This window comes from Rhinoderma darwinii, chromosome 1, assembly GCF_050947455.1.
Source record: "Rhinoderma darwinii isolate aRhiDar2 chromosome 1, aRhiDar2.hap1, whole genome shotgun sequence".
Classification (NCBI taxonomy): domain Eukaryota; kingdom Metazoa; phylum Chordata; class Amphibia; order Anura; family Rhinodermatidae; genus Rhinoderma; species Rhinoderma darwinii.
This window is the reverse complement of record NC_134687.1, coordinates 246,706,905-246,727,138: the sequence shown is the minus strand read 5'-3', so window position 1 is coordinate 246,727,138 and position 20,234 is coordinate 246,706,905. Positions and strand designations below refer to the sequence as shown.

Here is a 20,234-nt window from a genome sequence, read left to right as displayed (position 1 = left end):
GTTCCTGGCGGGTTTAGGGGGCAATGTGCAAGGTGGTTTGGCGGCCCCACGGCTGTGTGGTCTGCTGTTGCTCAGGAAGGTGCGAGGCTTGGGGGGGGTGTCGGCTGCTAATGAGGTGGCTGTGGATATTTCTGCTGATGGGGTGCTGTTGGGGCAGCGGTAGTCGGTGGTGTGATGGCAGCTCAGGCTACGGGTTTGGGTGCTGGGTCGAATGGAGGGGGTGAGGCTGTAAAAGCTAAGACTGGGGATGGTCACCAGGAAATTGGCATCTGCGTTGGCCTGCACAGGGTTGGTACAAGAAAAGATTGATAAGGAAGTTGCGTTGTGGAGGGATCGCGGACTCATTCGTTTCCCCCCCCCCCCCCATGGGTTGATATGTGAAGTTTGCCGCTGGGGCTGGTTCAAAAGAAGGAACCAAATAAATTTTGCCTTATTCAAAACCGGTCTTACCCTGCTGGTGGTTTGGTTAATGACCGCATTGATCCAACTCTGTGCTCTGTTTCATATACCTCTTTTGATTCGGCGGTTGCGTGGGTTCGGAAGTTTAGGCAGGGGGCCCTTTTGGCTAAGACTGATATCGAAGCCGCTTTCCGATTTTGTTAGGGTTTTGTTGGCAGGGGTCGTTTTAGGTTGACTGTTGCCTGCCCATGGGTTGTTCCATCTTATGTTCATATTTCGAGGCGTTTAGTACTTTTCTGGAATGGGTGGTGAAGCAGGAGACCGGGTGGTTTTCTGTGCTTCACTACCTTGACGATTTTTCGTTCCTGGGGCCTGCGGGTTCAAGGATTTGTTCGGTTTTATTACATACGATGGAGCGTGTGGCGGGTTTGTTTGGGGTCCCTTTTGGCTCTTGAGATGTCTGTGCGGTTCTCTGGTATAGTTATCGATACCGTTCGCATGGAATGCCGGTTGCCGGAGTATAAGCTACGGGATTTACGGGTAATGGTGGATCAGCTGTGGGGGGCTCATAAGGTGCAGCTCATGCAGATTCAGTCGTTGCTTGGAAAATTTAATTTTGCATGCATAGTTATGCCCATGGGGCGGGTGTTCTGCCACCAACTGGCCTTAGTGGGGGTGGTTCCCCATGATTTCGTTTGGTTGTCGGCTGATTTCCGGGCAGGTTTGGATGTGTGGGCAGAGTTCTTGGGTTTGTATAATGGGAAGTCTGTGTGGATGGATGCGGTGGTGACTAGTGTGGAATTGGAGTTGTACACAGACGCGTCAGGGGGCATGGTTTCCGGGCATATTTGTAGGGTGAGTGGTGTGCTAGTGCATGGCCGCTTTCTTGGAGGGAGGCGTTATGGTGAAGAATTTGGCACTACTAGAGTTGTTGTTGATAGTGATGGCAGCAGAACTCTGGGGTGACTGTTTTCGCAACAAAAGAGTGCATTTTTGTTGTGATAACTTGTGAATAGTGCAGGCCATTAATAGGCAGACCGCCAATTCCTGTCCTGTGGTGCGGCGGTTGGTGTTGAGGTGTTTGCAGCTGAATGCTTGTTTTTGTTGCTGTTAATGTGCCTGGTGTTTCTAATGACATTGCTGATTCTCTTTCTCGGTTTCAGAGGGACAGATTTTGCTGGTTGGCACGGAGCAGCTGGAGAAGTCTTGTCCATTGTGGCTGTGGGACGTGGTCTTGGGGTGTCAGCAGCATTGATTCAACGGTCTGTGAGTACTGGTACATGGGCGGCATATTCTAGGGTGTGGGCGCAATGCTGTTGCAGATGGGTGCGGATGAGTCGGAAGATGCTTTAGGTTCATTATTGCTATATTTTGTTGGTTTGTCTTTCTGTGATGGCGCGTCTCTCTGAGGGTGGCCTTTTGGTGGAAAATAAGGAGCGTTGTGGACGTTTTCTAAATATTTTTTTTTTTTTGTGAAACTGGCTCTGTATGGGTATCGGAGACAAGGTGACAGGCGTGACTCACAGCGACCTGTGTCTTTTGAACTGTTGGGAAGTCTGTGCGATTTAGGGACCTTGTGTCGGATTATGAGGTGTCTTTATTCCGAGCCACGTTTTTCCTTGGCATTTTTGGTGCGTTTCGTGTTTCGGAAATTAGTCTCTCCAAGTGGAATGGTGGGTGGTGGCCTACAGGTCTGTGATGTGACCGTTTCGGCAGGGCATGCGACTTGTGTGATTAGGCGATCAAAAACTGATCAGTATGGTAAGGGGTTACGTGTGGTGTTGGCCCGTCTCAATGGGTCTGATTTGTGTCCGGTTCTGTGTGTTGTGAAGTTTTTGGCTTTGCGGCCCACTGTGGGTTCACTTCTGTTCGTACATGTGAATGGTACCTATTTATCTTGCTACCAGTTTGTGGCCATGTTTCGTAAGTGTGTAGTTGCTTTAGGTTTGGATGCTCAGAATTTTTGCTCTCCTTCCATTCGTATTGGGGCTGCCATGGAGGCAGCTCGTTGGGGGGGGGGGGGGGGGTTGGCTGATTCAGTGATTGGGAGGTGGGAGTCTGCCAGGTTTAAGGGGTACATTCGCCTTCCGTTATTGTGTAGATTATGTTTGCTGGGTGTTGTATGTTGTTTTCACATTCTTGATGTCTTTCAGGCTCCACGGCGTGCCTGGCATGGATAGTCAGCCACTCTTTTGTTTATTGGGGTGCCCTCCGGGCTGACGTTCGCCCTGATGTTGGGCTTTTATAAGTCAGTGATGCAGGTGCGGTGGTTGGGGCTTAGGGGTATGCTATGGAACAGGCTCCTTTCTGAGGTTCAGTTCTATGCTGCGATGGAGAGACCTCCCAGACGTATTGGTGATTCACACGGGGACAATGATTTGAGCATGCAGCCGTCTAGGGATCTTGTTAGGGATGTTAAAGTTGGATCTGCTTTAGTCTACTTTTCCTGATATTATAGTGGTGTGGTCGGATATGTTGGCTTGGCGGCATGCGCGGTCCATGGATGGTGTGAATAAGGCCCAAGCAAAAATTACTAAGTAGGTGGCACATTTTGTGGAGAGAAATGGTGGTTCGGCATCGAGACTTAGAGCGTCCTTCTCCGGAGTTCAGGAGGGGTGATGGTGTTCACCTGAATGCTATTGGCGTGGATCTGTGGGCTTCTGGCTTGCAGGATGGGTTGGAACTTGCCCTGAGGGTGTGGCGGGACGGGCGAACGTAAGGTGTCACTATTGTCCGTCTGTGGCGGGGAGAAGGGGTCCTTGGAGGTAGAAAAAGGGTTGTACATCTGAATTGTCAATATACAACAAGTGGAGCTCCTGTGGGGATGGAGTCCTCAGGAGCAGCTTTCATGTACTTGGTGCCTTTTGGGTCAGGTGTGTGGACGACCTTGGTAATGTGATTTACCTCACATAACAAGTAGGGCGAGAATGGAGACTGCCTTCAAGAATCATTTATTCTCCCACAGGTTCTAGTTTACAAGATGAGAGCAGGGGGAAATGTTTGATTGCAAAATGTTTGTAATATTAGTGCATATGTTATTTATGTTTCCCTGCAGATATTTTTGTGGATATTGTTTGATAAATGCGGCTGCTATGGCCTTTTACCACGATTAAAGTCTCAGTCTTATTATGAGGGGAAGAGGGTGGTGGTCATGGTAAGCCAAGTGATAGTCTTCTATCCTTAAAATCCCTGTAAAGAGAACTTGTTTTCTAGATCTTCCATTATTTCCAAAACATCTGTTCAGCTCATTACTTATAGTATACCTCCCAACTTTCAAGTATCGCAAAGAGGGACAATTTATTTTTTCCATTTTAAGCCATGGCTCTAACCCCTACAAAGTATGGTGCCCCCAGAGTATAATACCACCATAGTGCCTCCCATCCAGTATAATGACCCCATAAAGTATAAAGTCAGTACAGATGCTCCTATACAGTATAATGCCCACACAAATTGACCCATACGGTATAATGCCCCCATAGCTGCCACCATACAGTATAATGCTGGCCCCATACCGTATGATGCCCCCTTAGCTGCCACCATACAGTATAATGCTGGCCCCATACCGTATGATACCCCCTTAGCTGCTCCTAGTGCCAGTGCCCACATAGCACCACAGTGTCCGCTGTAGATAGTGCTCTTATAGTGCTACAGTGCCCATGTAGAAAGTGCCACACACCCCTTAAATATAGCACTACCCTCTGTAGACAGTGTTACTCCCCCCCCCCCCCCCCTCTCCTGTAGACCACAGAATTGGGGCTCACTCTAGGAACGGAGTCCCCAGCCAGAGCATTGCCGATTCCGGGTATTCCGCTCCAGGACTTTCCCCTGACGTCACTGTCCATATATGGATTGTAAGGCCAGGGGCTCCTCCTAGGAGCTGAATCCCCACCCAGAAAACATCGTTCTCATATATGGACAGTGATGTTAGGGGCTTTGAGATGCCAGAATCCCTGCCCAGATCATCGGCAACACTCTGGCCGGGGATTCCGCTCCTGGAGGAGGACTGATGTCACTGTCCGTATATGGACAGTGGCGTCAAGAGCTTCCATGGCTTCAGTGCTTAAAGTGGCGCTGTGCCCAGGGAGTCCTCGACTAGTGGACAGTGTATGCTGAAGTAGGTAGCTGACGGTTCCTTGCTTCAGCATTTGATTCTGTAACGGCCTTGGTCGCAGACAGTAGACCCCTCTCATCCTGCCGACATCTCCATCCCCGGAGTTGCCAGCACATGTGGCCGTCCTGTCCTGCAGTGACCACTAGGGTGCGCGCGAGCTCATTCCTGGCCTTAAAGGGCCAGCGCGCGCACATTACAATAATTAACTAATTGCTCCCAGGTCACCCTGGACTATAAAAAAGGCCCTGCCCTTTCACTCCTTGCCTGAGCGTTGTTTGTATTCCCCTATTAGGCTTGCAAATGGTCCCTTAGACGTATCCTGTTGCCTGTGTTCCCGTGCCCTGTTACCTGTATCCCGTGCTGTATTTGTTCCTGTCACATAAACAACACAAAAAAATTGAATAGCACATTCCAACAAAATTAAACAAAACGTGTATATACAGGTCCAAGAACGCCTGTGACTGCAAATTTATACAGCACACAAGAAATGGTGAACACTAATGCCACCTAAGCCACTAAATATAATTAAATATGCATTACTGCTAAATCTACTTAGAATAGGGAGGTTCTTAGCGCACATTTTGATTAAATTGTGTGAGCCCACCTGCCATGACAAGGCAAACTCTGAGGTGGGAACCTACGCTGCACATACACCCAGAACTGGGACTAAACCTACATATTCTTGGGGATGGTAGGATCCATCACAGAACTACTTAAAATCACCCAGGGCAGAATGGGAGGAGTGCAAGATCAAAAAATGGAGGCAGTCACTAACCCCACATATATGAATCACGTAAAACAACACAAAAGTTTGAACTGCACATTCCAACAAAATGTATATACAGGTGCAAGAACGCCCAACTGCAAATTTATACAGCACACCAGAAAATGGCTTAGGTGGCATTAGTGTTCGCAGTGTGCTGTCGCCATTTTCTTGTGTGCTGTAATTGTTCCTGTGCCATTTCTAGTGTTGGAGTAGTCTTGTGCCGTCTACTATGCCTGCTGACTTACACCATGTCTGGTGTAATCTGCCACGTTTTGCATCACCTACTGCCAAAGACCCATCTGTGCCTAAGCCGTGCTACTGTCTGGACTATTGCAGGTACCCTTGTGCTCGGACTTTATATTGACTTGGTACTCTGTTTGGCCAGCTGATACGGCGGTGCGGCCTAGTGGGTCCACATACCCACAGATCGTGACAGATTTAACTGTATTTGTGTCCTGAGGACCCTTATACATTTGACACCGGGACATGCTGCCAGCCGCCTAGGACAGCGGTACACCACCCGGAATCCAGGACTGTAGCCTGAATATGGGACGGTTGGGAGGTATGCTTATAGACTACTGGGAAAAGAACATTGATGCAAAAAATTATAGTACAAGCTTAGAGAAGCACATTCATTTTTTTACTCCCAGCACTAAGTACAGAAAGTTCCCCATTTATGTGAACTTTCTTATCAGTAGTAAAAATTCAAGGATTTCGTAGTTTATAGGTATTTTTATGCTACAGGGCTTATTCACATGAACGTTGAATACGTCTGTGTGATGGCCGTTAAAACAACGGCCATCACACGGATGCATGTATTTCAATGGGGCCCTTCACATGACCGTTGTTTTAATAAACCGTGTGAAAGGTCCATTGAAGGATAGAACATGACCTATTTTCTTCAGTTTTCACGGATGCACATAGACTTGAGTCTATGGAGGATAGACTCAAGTCTATGGGGATCCGTGAAAACGGGTCCCATACATGTGGAACTCGGATGTGAAAAATGTCAGTTTCCCCATGTTCGTGTGAATAAGCAATTTAAGCATTGGTTGTTTTGATATCCAGATGAATTCTAATAACCATTGCTATAATAATTTCTAATGAATCTACCTGCCAGAAGGACTGTTAATTTATTTATTTTTTTTCTCACTGGCTGGTTATATATTTGCCCACGCTGATCATGCCACGACACCTGGTGCTTTTTTAATCTTGAGGAGCAGTAGCAGAATGACTACTGAGGCTCCTTTTTTAAAAATGTATTTTAATCTTTTTACATAGTAGACCGTGGTAAACTCACGGCCACATATTAAAGCGTATCTCTCATCTGAATATGCTGCATGTTACAGGGATATGTCCACTCTCCTATTAGACCAAATGGCACACCAAAAAATACTTTGCTGTTTGGCAAATTAGAGCACTCCACGAATACAGCATACCTATAGTTAGCCAAATAGTACTATATTTTTTTTGTGAGGTTTGGGCTAATAGGAGAGCAGACCTGTCCCTGTAACATGGTGCCCCTACATAGGGCAGCATATTTAGATGATCGGTCCAATTTAACAAATTACACATATTAAATTAAGAAGAAGCTGAACACGTCACCTGTTTCTTAAGAATTTCTCAAACGTCAGATGCACATAGTAGCAATTCCTTTGTGCCAAATTAAAACTAGCATCGGCCCTGGGCGGTGGAGAGTCATATGTCCAAACTGTATTGTATAACCTGTTGCCTATTGGACTCTCAGGGGAAATCCTGTGCTGGTTCAACTAAACTGTAAGAAACTACAGGGTTGTTGACTGTTTCTGATGGCGACTAGCATAACTGTGAATGGGTTATAATATACACTATGGGACAAAATTTAGATTTTTATATATATATATATATATATATATATATATATATACACCCTCTCCACTTGACTATGCTCCCATAGTACTGCTCTCTCCTGCAGGCTTGTGTGGGTGGGACATCCGAAAAGTGAAACTAAAAATCCCAGCATGCATCCCTGCCTGCCTATACTCCCATTGTGTGCGCAACACCTCAGCCAGCGGCTCTGCTGCCATTTTACAGTTATAAACAGATGTCTCACAGGGACAGGTAGCTGGTTGGGTACAAACCACATTGGTATACAGTACCCCCACAATGTCATGAAATAGCAAACTCACTGATAGCATAGCATATATATGAGAAAGAAACGAGTCATGAGCTATATGTATAAAGTACAAAATACAATTTTATTAGATATAATTGACACAGTTGTATAAAGTGTGCCTCGCTGTAGCTGAGAAAGTGTAAAAAATTAAATTAAATTGTAAGATTCACACAGCCCCATCGGTAAACAAAGTTTTTTGTTTGTTTTTATTTATTTTTATCCCCTTCCCACTCAAAACTGTGATCTGTAGATATATATAAATCTTTTTGTGAAAGTATGTATCAAAATATATATATATAGATCTCCTATCAGCATTATATAATTCGTATCATCCCTCCCAGTGTCCTCTCCCTGCCACCAATTATCTCCCATAATATGATTTCTCTTCCCCTTCAGTACCCCCCCAGTATCATTCCTGTTCCATATCATCTTCCTCCCAGTATCACTGCCCTATAGAAAATCCTGACTTCCCCAGGTCCGCACAATCTCGTCTCTGCTCCTTTGTATAGTACTGTACTAGTATTAGCAGCTGTTCCCGTGCTGTGTGACCAGAGAGCGAAGACACTGACATGTTACACGGCACAGGAGCTAGCAGAGCCCTCGGCAAGAGCTGCCCACAGCTGCTGCTACAAGTAGTACAGTGTTAGGCTGCTGTGTAGAGACTAGATCGTGCCGACATGGGTAAAATAGTTGCTGCTTATAGAGAGTGATTTGAAGAGCGGATGATAGTGCGGGGGGGGGGGTGATGTGAGGAGCAGGGTTTCAGAAATTTCTGGACAACTAAGCTAAAAATCACGGACAGACCAAAATTTTTACGGGCACATTACAAAGTCATTGCCTGTGCAGTGTGCTAGGAGTGACTCTCCAATCACAGCCCTGCTTGTAGCTTTCCCGCGCTAACTTGGGTGATTTATTTTTTTTTTTTTTGGAGTCGTTCACTTTCCCTTTTTTTTTTTTTTTTTTTTTTTTCTTTTTTTTTTCTTCCATCCGGCCCAGACTACTGTGACGACTTTTTCCAGCCTCGACTCGTCTCTGCAGAATTTGACACAGATGTGTTGGTTTCTTGCTTTTCCAGCATCCTCGCTACCTATACCCCATCCTCTAAACAAACTGGTAATCCAGTGAACCAGACGAAAATAATGATTGTGATGCTCTACACAATAAAAGTGCCCCCTCCGTAACCGTGCCCCCTTGTAGATAGCGCCACACAGCCCCCCCTTGTAGATAGCGTCACACAGCTCCCCCTTGTAATTAGTGCCACACAGCCGCCCCTTGTAAATAGTGGCCCAGCTCCCCCTTGTAAAAAGTGCCATGCTGCCCATCCCTTGTAAAAAGTAGCGCCACGCTGCCCATACCTTGTAAAGGTGCCACACGGCTACTCCTTTTAGATAGTGCCACACACAGCCCCCCTTGTAAATCGCGCCACCCCCCCTCTACTTAGCGCCACACTGTAAAGGGAGCGGTAGTGGAAGCCCACCACTCTCCGCTCTGCCTGACATGACTCACCGGAGGAGCTGAGGAGGTAATGTGCCACAGTGGCGGAGTTTCTTCTGACTAGGGTCGGTGACGGCCCGGGAGTGGACCAGTCCCGTCACCTGACCTCATGTCGCTGACGTGAGGTCAGGTGACTGGATTGGTCCACTCTCGACACCAACCACACTTGGCAGCGGTCTTCATATTTTCAGATTTTACGGAATCTGAGAATATGCCCGGCCGCGGTCTTCCTTTGCGCGGCGCATGTAAATTTAGGCGCATACGCAGTCCAAAGTTCCGGGAGAATAAAGAAAAATCCTGGAAAGTGCTGTTTTTTTTTGGGGTTTTTTTTTGCCGGACGCTACGGCAATATATTAATATATTGATTACTGACCTCATAGAGGGATTGCACAGTAACTTTTTTTTATTCTTGCAGATGATACTAAACTGTGTAAAGTAATTAACACAAAGGAGGTCAGCAATATTTTAGAAATGGATCTAGAGAAGTTGAAAGCTTGGGCAGAGAAGTGGCAACTGAGGTTTAACGCTATTAAATGTAAGGTTATGTACTTGGGAAGGAAAAATACAATTCACCATTCAATACTTAACCCTTTCAGGACCGATCTCATTTTGGCCTTCAGGACCAGACCCATTTTTTAATCTGACATATGTAATTTTATGTGGTAATAACTCTGGAATTCTTTTATCTATCCAAGCGATTCTGCGATTTTCTCGTGACATATTGTAATTTGTGTTTAGTGGAAAAACTTGGTCAATAAATTCATTGATTTGTGAAAAAACTGCAAAATGTAAATAAAATTTGCAAAAATTATGATTTTTCTAATTTTAAATGTGTCTGCTTGTAAAACAGATAATACCACACAAAATAATTACTATTTTACATATTCCATGTCTACTTTATGTTTGCATCGTTTTTTGAACATTCTTTTATTTTTCTAGGACGTTACACGGCTTAGAACTTTAGCAGCAATTTCTCACATTTTCAAGAAAATTTCAAAAGGCTATTTTTCAAGGACCAGTTCAGTTCTGAAGTGGCTTTGAGGGCCTTATATACACTAGATAGACCCCCATAAATCACCCCATTTTAAAAACTGCACCCCCTCAAAGTATTCAAAACCACATTCAGAAAGTTTCTTAACCCTTTAGGCATTTCACAGGAATTAAAGCTATGTAGAGGGGAAATGTACAAATTAAATTCACTTGTAATACGTTTCTTTTTCTGTAACACAAAGTTTTACAAGAGAAACGCAACTTAATATTTATTGCCCAGATTCTGCAGTTCTTACAAATATCCCACATGTGGCCCTAGTGCGCTAATGGACTGAAACACAGGCCTCCGAAGCAAAGGAGCTCTTTTTTTTTTTTTTTTTAAGAATATATTTTAGGCACCATGTCCGGTTTGAAGAGGTCTTGTGGTGCCATCACAGTGGAAATTTCCCATAAGTGACACGGTTTTGGAAACTACATGTCTCAAGGAGTTTATCTAGGGGTATAGTTGGCATCTTGACCCCACATGTCTTTTGCTAAATTTATTGGAGTTAGTCTGTGAAACTAAAATTTACATTTTTACAAGGAATAAAGCATAAAAAGCACCCCAAAACTTTTAAAGCTATTTCTCCCGATTACGGCAATACCCCATATGTGGTAATAAACTGCTGTTTGGAACCACAGGGAAGGAGCGCCATTTGGATTTTGGAGCGCAGATTTTGCTGGATTGGTTTTCAATTCTATGTCGCGTTTGCAACGCCCTGGAGGGACCAAAACCGTGGAAACTCCGCAAAAGTGACTCATTTTGGAAACCACACCCCTCAAGGAATTTTTCTAGGGGTATAGTTAGCATTTTGACACCACAGGTTTGTTGCTGAATTTAGTGGAATTAGACCGTGAAAATTAATATCAACATTTTTTAATTTAATTTTCACAAAGGATAAGGGTATGTTCACACTGCTTAGCAAAATACGTCTGAAAATACGGAGCTGTTTTCAGGCGAAAACAGATCCTGATTCAGATGTTTTTGTAGCAACTCGCGTTTTTCGTGGCGTATTTTATGGACGTTATTAGAGCTGTTTTTCAGTGGAGTACATGAAAAACTGCTCCAAAAATGTCCCAAGAAGTGACATGCACTTCTTGCGGGCGTCTTTTTTTACGTGCCGTCTCTTGACAGCGACGCGTAAAATTACACCTAGTGGGAACAGAACATCGTAAAACCCATTGAAAGCAATGGGCAGATGTTTGTAGGTGTAATGGAGCCGTTTTTTCAGGCGTAATTTGAGGCATAAAACGCCCGAATTGCGTGTGAACATACCCTTAAGGAGAAAAAGCACTCAAACGTTTGTAAACCAATTTCTCCCAGGTATGGCAATACCCCACATGGTCATAAATGTTTTTTATTAGAAAATAAATGTACCCTTTAAGGACTATTTTCTTTTTCCATCTGTAGAGTGGTGTGAGGGCTTATTTTTTGCGGGAGTAGATGTAGTCTCTAGTGACACCGTTTAAAGTACCATAAAATGTACTGGGAAACTGAAAATAAAATTCTTTTGCAGGCTAAAATTGGTAACCGCTTTTATTCCTCCATTGTTTTTTGGGTTTTGTTTTTACAGCTTTCACCGTGCAGTAATAACGACAACTTAAAATTTTTTCTGAGACTTAATACGATTAAGGTAATACCAAATTTAGACTCTTTAATTTTAATTCTTTATTTTTTACGGCGTTCACTGTGCAAGGTAAATAGTATATTGTAATAGTTCAGACTTTTACGTCCGTGATACCAATTTTGTTTACTTTTTTTTTATTTTTTACATTAAACCCTTCCCGCGATTGGGCGTGACTGTACATCCGGAATCAAATTGATTTCCCGCATTCGGGAGTACAGTTACGCCCAAGCTTCAAACTGTCACCATGTCAACAGACATGGTGACAGCGTCCCGATCGCAACTGTCATAGACAGATGTCGAGCAGGACTCGCGGCACAGGACCAATCAGAGTGGTCCCATGCCGGCACGAGCTGTGATTGGCCAGTCAGTACTGACAGGCAAATCACAGCGCAGGAGCAGTGTTTTGCCGGCATCTCCGTCTCTGACAAGCTCCTTCCTGTCAGAGAGCCTGTCAGTCGGAAGCAAGTAAAAATACAGTGAAGATTGTTAAAAAAAGACCACAAAAACCCAGCGATCTGCCCCTTTTGTGCCCACTAACTAGTGATCACCCCCTTTGGTGCCCACTGGTTATATATATATATTTATTTTCTTAATATCATTTCAGTCCCACACAGTAGCCTTCTGCTGTGCTGTGATCTGTACCCATCGATCACCTGTCGCAGTACCCAGTTGCCATCACCCTGCTGTGTCCCTAGATTGCCTACTGCCCGAGTTCCCTGTTGGGTAGCAATGCCACGTCTCATTTAGTTTTTCCCCTGGTAGGTAGGGTACCCTTACTAATTGAATACAGCAGGGTTAGCTGATCTGTTCTCATTCCACAGTTGAGAGTAGCAGTTTATTTTTTGATAAATAACACATTATTTTTTTTTTGTAACTTTTTTTTTTTAGGTAGCAAGAGTTAGTTAGTATGGCCAAAAGAGTCTTCACAGCCGAGGAAGCATATGAAATGCTGTGTTCCGATACGGACAGCGTGAGTGAAGGTGAAGCACAGTTCGTGCTTCCATCTTAATCAGCATCGAGTGACTGAGTCTGCACCCCCCCCCCCCCCCAGCCGGCGCAGAAGAACCATAGGTCCTGCTCTGCCTGAGCTGACCTGGGAAGCTGCGGACAATTATACCCCCCAGGTGCCTGAATTTACAGCCCCCTCAGGCATTCAAATTGAAACTACGGGTTTCAGCCCCATTGATTATTTTAAACTTTTTTTTTTTTTTTTTCAGACGCCCTTTTAGAATTAACTGTCCAGCAGACCAACATTTATGCAGAACAATTTATCTCCCAGAATCCCGAATCATTTTATGGGAGAGGCCAAAATTGGACCCCCACAAACCCAGTGGAATTGTGGAAGTTTTGGGGCTTATTTTTAAGTTTTGGTCTCATAAAAAAGCCCAGTATTATAGACTATTGGTCCCCTGATATTTTATATAATAAACAAGGAAGCGATTCTAAACCATCCTAAAGTTCCTGCATTACTATGACAATAGTCAGTGCCCACCCCCAAAGGACCCAAATTTTGATAGGTATATAAAATAAGACCATTAATTGCCCACTACTGCCAAATTTTTTCCCAAGTTTATACCCCCAACAAAATATTTCGGTGGAAGAATCACTAGTGAGCTTCAAGGGTAGACTGCACTTCCCGCAGTATCTACCCAATAAAAGAGCCCGGTACGGCATAAAACTCTACAAGCTATGTGAAAGTGCCACCGGTTACACCTACTCTTTTAGGGTCTATGAGAGAAAAGACTCCCATATAGATCCCCCCCAGAATACCCCACCTTCCTAGGAATTAGTGGAAAGATCGTATGGGATCTTATCCATCCTTTACTTGGCAAAGGATATCATCTTTATCTGGACAACTTTTACAATAGTGTCCCATTGTTAAAAGTTCTCTCGTCCAGATCCACCTTGGCGTGCGGAACAATCCGCAAAAATCAGAAGGGCCTCCCCAAAACTTTGCTGGGTCAGATTCTAAAATTAGGAGGGAGAAGAGCTGTCTGCAGCGACGATCTGCTCCTCCTGAAATATAAGGATAAAAGGGACGTCCTTATACTGACCAGCATTCACAACAGCAGAGGCAGCCTTGTCCCTGTACGCGGATCCACCACCCAAGTTCCCAAACCATATTGTGTACAGGAGTACAACAAATATATGGGTGGCGTTGACCTGTCTGACCAGATTATAAAACCATACAGCGCCATGCACAAGACCAGGGTATGGTATAAAAAGCTGTCTGTGCATCTTACACAGATGGTAGCATATAACGCCTTTGTCCTCTACAGATACGCTGGCAGTGGGGATACGTTCCTGCAATTTCAGGAAAAGGTAAAATCCCTGATATTTGGTGACCAGGAAGGGGAGGGCAGTTCATCCGGTTCTTCCGTCAGCAGGATAATTCCCGGTCAGCATTTCCCCACAGAAATCCCCCCCCCCCCCACTGAAAAAAACCAGAAGCCCCAAAAGAAATGCCGTGCGTGCGCCAAGTGAGGCATTCGTAAGGACACCACATACCATTGTGAGACGTGTCCCACAAATCCCGGCCTGTGCATGAAACAATGTTTCAAAATATATCATACCTCCTTGGATTTTTAATTTATTTATTCTTCATTCACCTTTTCGGTCTCCCATATTGGCCATGACCAATTATAAATTTTTTTACTGACCAGCCCCATTTAAAATGTGATCATTTAAAATTTGTAAAAAACCACCTAAAACAAAACTAAAAATTCTCACTATACCAAGGACCCGAGGGAGTGTCTGTCTCATCCAGGTTGCAAATCTGGGTGAGAGGAATAAATCCAGATGAGATTGGTTGTCTCATCAAATCTTTTTTTTTTTCTTTTTTTGCTGAGGCCTTTGATTTATTTTTTGGGCTGGATTTTATGGAATGGTGGGTAGGTTGGTAGTTGGACCTGGTAGTGGGACCTGCCATTCCCTCTCCCTCCATTGCGGGTTTTCCAGGTTGTCCTCATTATTTACTAAAATTTAAGCATTTCTTATTATACCCCTAGATGAATACCTAGAGGGTTGTCCCTTCACAAATTAAAAATTCTCACTATACCCCTAGATGAATACCTTGAAAGGTGTTACATTACAATCTAAATCTTTTCATCTAGCGGTATAGTGAGATCTTTGAGGGGTTTAGTTTCCTAAATGGGGTCACTTTTTTCTGGGTTTCTATTGTTTTGACACCCCAGAGCCTCGGTTTTCATGACACAGGGCAGTAAATGCCATCGTAGTAGGCCTCAGGTGTTGCATGGTTCTCTTTACCTTCTGAGCCCCGCCACATGCTCAAACAGCAGTTTATCTTCACAAATGGGGTATTGCCGTATTCAGGAGAAATTGTGTAACAAAATGTGGGTGCTTTTTCTCCTTTAACCCCTTGTGAAAATTATGAATTTGGGGCTAAAGCAACATTTTCTTTGAAAAAAATCTAAATTTTATTATTTTACTGAATAGTGTATGAAACACCTGTGGGGTCAAACTGCTCACTATACCACTTGAAAAATTCCTTGAGGGGTGTAGTTTCCCAAATGGGTCACTTTTGGGGGGCTTCCACTGCACTGGTACCTTTACAAATGCGACATGGTGCAAAGTAATCAATCCAGCACTCCAAAAGCTAAATGGCGTGCCTTCCTTTCGGAGTCCTGCCGCTTGCCCAAACAGCAGTTTATGACCACATGTTTGGTATTTCCGTACTCTGGAGAAGTTGCTTTACAAATGTTGGGGACCTTTTCCTCATTTATTTGTTGAAAAAAATACAAATTTTGAGGTAAAGCTACACCTTATTGGAAAATAATGTAATTTTTCATTTTCACTGCCCAATTCTAATGAAATCTATGAAACACCTGTGGGGTCAAAATGCTCACTACACCCCTAGATGAATTCCTCAAGTGGTGTAGTTTCCAAAATGGAGTATTTTTTTGAGTGTTTCCTTTATTTTTGCACCACAAGACATCTTCTAACCTGACATGGTGCCTGAAATATAATTTAAGAAAAGGAAGGCCCAAAAATCCTCTAGATACTCCTTTTGCTTCTGGGGCTTTTGTTTCAGTCCATTAGTGGATTGGGGATTCCGACTCCTACAGGGAGCAAAAAAAGACCCTCCTCCTCACATGCACTCTGCACTGTGAGGCGGAGGAGAGAGAGTGTGCGAGCGACGGTAGACCCGGCCATCACTCGGTAACACATTCTGGTGATGGCCGTGTATTACCCGGCCCCATAGACTTCTATGGGAGCCGGGCACCCGGCCGAAAATAGGGCATGTCCCATTTTTTGACGTCCGGTTTTCCCGGCCGTCCAAAAATTGGTCGTATAAATAGCCCCATTAGGGGTCTATTATTCCTAATGCAGCCGGGTGCCGGCCGATTTATGAACGGCCGGCACCCGGCCGGGAAACCCTGTCGTGTGAATCCCGCCTTAAGGGGTTAAAAAACAGGTTTTTGTTTTTTTTAACTTTAAATATATTTATTTTTTTTCACTAATAATGACTTTATTAACTTTTTTTTTACACATTTTATTAGTCCCCCTAGAAGACTTAACACAGCGATTATTAGATCGCTGGTACAATACACTGCAATACTAATGTATTGCAGTATAATGTCATTTTTACAGGCTCCTGTAACAGCGCGATTGCTGTTCCTGTCCATTAGTCCCGGTTGTCAGCTGTAATACACAGCTGACACCTGAAGCATATGGAGTGGGCTCTGCATGTGAGCCCATTCCATAGATAGCCCCCAGCACCACAACATTCTATTAAGTCGTGGTGCGCGAAGGGGTTAATGCAAAGTGAAAATGAAAATTTTTCACTGATATGCCATTTTAGTGCACAATATGTTGTGCCCAGTTTGTACCACTAAAGACAAATACCTCATACAATGTTGAGTGGATTCTCCCGGATATAAAATGTCATATGTGGACGTAAACTGGTGTTTGGGCACGCTGCAGGGCTCAGAAGGGAGGGAGCGGCATTTGGCTTTCGGTGTGAAGATTTTGCTTGGTAGTAGTTTTTGTTTTGAGTTTTACTGGTATTTGAGTTTACAATGTTGGGGCATATGTAAGCTGTGCGGAGTACATCAGGGCATAACTTTTTATTTTATTTTTTATATATTTTTTTTCAGTCAAAGCTGTGTAAGGGCTTTTTTTTTTTGCGGAATGGATTGTAGTTTTTATAGGTACTATTTTGGGGTACATGCGACTTTTTGATCACTTCTTATGCTATATTTTGGGAGGGGTGGTGACCAAAAAAATTGTAATTATGGCATTGTTTTTTACTTATTTTTTTTGCGGTGTTCACCTTGCAGGAAAAATAATATTATAGTTTGGGTCGTTACGAACGCGGTGATACCAAATATGTGTACTTATTTAACGTGGTCACTAGTCGGCAGCACATCTGTGTAAGCAGGGAGATGTGCTGCTGACATGATGGAAATGTATGTGGCCGAACGTTCCTACTAGCGCCCTAGTCACATAGTGCAGTGAACGCACGCATCCCTGCATCGTAATCGGCGCATCTGCAATATAATAAATTTGTGTAATATGTGCAATTGTAATCGGCACTACTGCGCATGCGCCGATGTCCGCCTACCCCGGAAGAGAAGGACCTGAGGCATTGTGAAGAAGAGGGAGTAGGCTGACATCATCGGCGCATGCGCAGTAGTGCCGATTGCAACGACTAACATATTGATTATACTGCGCATGCGCAGATTACGATGCAGAGACGCGCGTTCACTACACTACGGGGCCAGCCGTGAACTCGCCGAGTAGCATTTTGGAGCAACAGAGACTCGCTCGTTGCGCCAAAATGCTAATTTGCATGAATTTAATAAAATAGTTTATACCGCAAAATACACGCTGGGCAACAAAGAAAAACAAAGTGAAAATCAGGTTAGCAGGATATGTCGTAAATGTCCGATGCGGGTCCCACCTATCTCTAGAACGGGGCCCCCTAAACGCCGTTCTACCTCTCTGTTTTGCGGCTGAAGCATGAGCTACACTGTTTTCAGAAGTGCCATAGTAGTGAATGGCAGTTACGGTAGCAGCATAGCATGCGAGCTACGCTGTTTCTGTAACTACCATTCAGTTCTATGGGACTTATGGAAACCGCGTAGCTCGACAAGCTACGCTGCTTTCTTCTTCATGGCCGGAAATCACACGAGTTAGCCAGAGCACAGAGAGGTAGAACAGGGTTTAGGGGGCCCCGTTCTTGGGATAGATGCGGGTCCTACCTCTGGGACCTGCGCCTATTTGATATTTATGACCTATTCTGTGGATATGTCATAAATGTCCCTGATGGGAAAACCCCTATAAAGCTAGGGCTACACAGCGACTTTGGCCGCGGCACAGACTTCACGGCCAAAGATCGCTGTGTAGTGCTGCCGGCATCGCAGGTAATAAAAGTGAATGTGATTGCTTTGCACTCAAAAGTTGCTGCAATTGCGACTCCACAGTTGCAAGGAATTCAAAGCTGCTTTACTTTTTGCAACTGCAGTTTTGTGTCATAGCGACTTGCAGGTCGCAAAGCGTCAACATTCACTTTAATTACCTGCAATGCAGTCAGCGCAACACCGCGGTCTTTGGACGTGCGACCTGTTGCGGCCAAACTAGCCGTGTAGCCCTAGCTTAAGAAGGTAGTTACTCTCAGGGATCACAGCAGGATAAACAGACTTGTATGATACTGATGAAACTGTTTCTTTTGGCCTAACCAATATCACAATTGACTTTAGCTAAATTGGCACAAATATGTCCACAGACACTCCAAAATCTGGTAGACAGCCTTTCCAGAAGAGTAGAGACTGTTAAAGCTGCAAAAGGGGCCCCAACTCAATTTCAACCCCCATGGTTTTAGAATGGGATATAAAACAAGCTTGTATAGCTGGCCGGCATCCACAAACCATTGGCCAGATAGTGTATGCTGAGATATGCTAACTTGTGATAAAATGTATTTGTAGATTATATCTATTTGCTGTATAATCTGCATATTAGCGGTCATGTATAGCTCATCAGGTTTTGGTAGAACACTCCTACTCTTTATACAGCATGCCATGTTTCCTTGGTATTGGTTATTACATGTGTTTCAAGTTTTGCAAACTTGAATATGTTTACTTCATTTATTTGACATGCTGGAGGGCAAAGTACCATTAGGGAAATAAAGCGTACCCAAAAACGACACCTTACATATGTAGAAAACCTTACATATAAAAAAAAATAACCATGGTATCCTAAAATGTCCAGGACATCTAAGCCGAGCAAATGTGTGCTAGTGATATTATAGTTACCTGTTACATTAACAATAAATATTATAATTCTGAACACAAAATGTACAGGGAGCCTGAAATTAAATTTTGCTTTATGATAGAAGTTATGTAAGAATCTCCTTTTGTAGCAGACTTGTGACCCAAATATACGATCATGACCTCACAGCAGTGCATTGCTTGATATCCTATAAATATCTCTCAAATACAGACCTCGGAATTGGGTGTTGTAGTACAAAATCAGAATCAACATAGGAAGCTCTTTGACAGATTAGACAAGGATTAGTAAGAAGGACAGAGATCTACAAACGAAAATACAGAGAATAAGGAGCAGATAATTCCTGGATTGGTGATTTTTCGAACAGAATGTGGGCCATCTGTGTTTATGTTGCTAAGGTTATGACACCAGCGAGTACAAGACGAGTCAATGCTAAAGTTAGAGGGAGAGAAATGTTGCTTGTGAATAAATATATATATTTAAAGCAGCACTGCTTCGGTAGTTGGGTGCAATCCTCCTAGTCTCAGGCTATGAGCCCATAGGTATACAACAAAAAAAGAATGAGGCAACACTCCAGTGTAGTGAATAAAGAAAAAGGTGTGTGTTCACCCCATCAGCGACGTTTCGATCCGACTAAATTAGCTTGAGAGAGAGCCCGTTGAGTCGGATCGAAACGTCGCTGATATCAAGGGAGCAACCTTCTCCCAAAAAGGAAACGAATGAAAGGGAAGCAGTACCCAGGTAAACAGGACTTTATTCACCACAACAGCAGCAGCAGCAACATTTCACTCTGAGAGCTTTTTCAAGAATTGCTTTCATTGCTTGAAAAAGCGCTCACGGAGAGTGAAACGTTGCTGCTATTTGATGTTGTGGTGAATAAAGTCCTTTTTACCTGAGTGCTGCTTCCCTTCCATTAGTGTGTGTGTGTGTGTGTGTGTGTGTGTGTGTGTATATATATATATATATATATATATATATATATATATATATACACAAAAAGTGAAACTCCTATTATATAGATTCATTACACACAGAGTGATCTACTTTCAGCATTTTTTTCTTATAATGTTGATGATTATGGCTAATAGTTAATGAAAACCCAAAATTTTGTATCTCAGAAAATTTATCTCTAGTGACTGGTATAGTGCCAAGGGACTGGCGCAGGGAAAATGTGGTGCCTATTTTCAAAAAGGGCTCTTGGTCTTCTCCGGGAAATTATAGACCAGTAAGCTTAACATCCATTGGGGGAAAATGTTTGAGTGGCTATTGTGGGACTATATACAGGATTATGTGACAAAAAATAGTATTATAAGTGACAGCCAGCGTGGTTTTTACTAAGGACAGAAGCTGTCAAACCAACCTGATTTGTTTTTATGAAGAGGTGAGCAGAAGCCTAGACAGAGG

At 43.7% G+C, this 20,234-nt stretch overlaps 1 protein-coding gene across 7 annotated transcripts in view; it reads left to right on the top strand.

The window, feature by feature from the left end:
* LOC142760285 (excitatory amino acid transporter 1-like) overlaps positions 1 to 20,234 on the top strand; it is a 134,763-nt gene that overhangs the window by 25,193 nt on the left and 89,336 nt on the right. The window contains exon 3 of one of the 7 annotated variants that reach the window (XM_075863438.1): positions 1,563 to 1,665. The exons of the other annotated variants lie outside the window; for them this stretch is intronic. The gene's annotated coding sequence lies outside the window, so the exon portion shown is untranslated. The remainder of the gene's footprint in view (positions 1 to 1,562; positions 1,666 to 20,234) is intronic. 7 annotated transcript variants of the gene reach the window in all.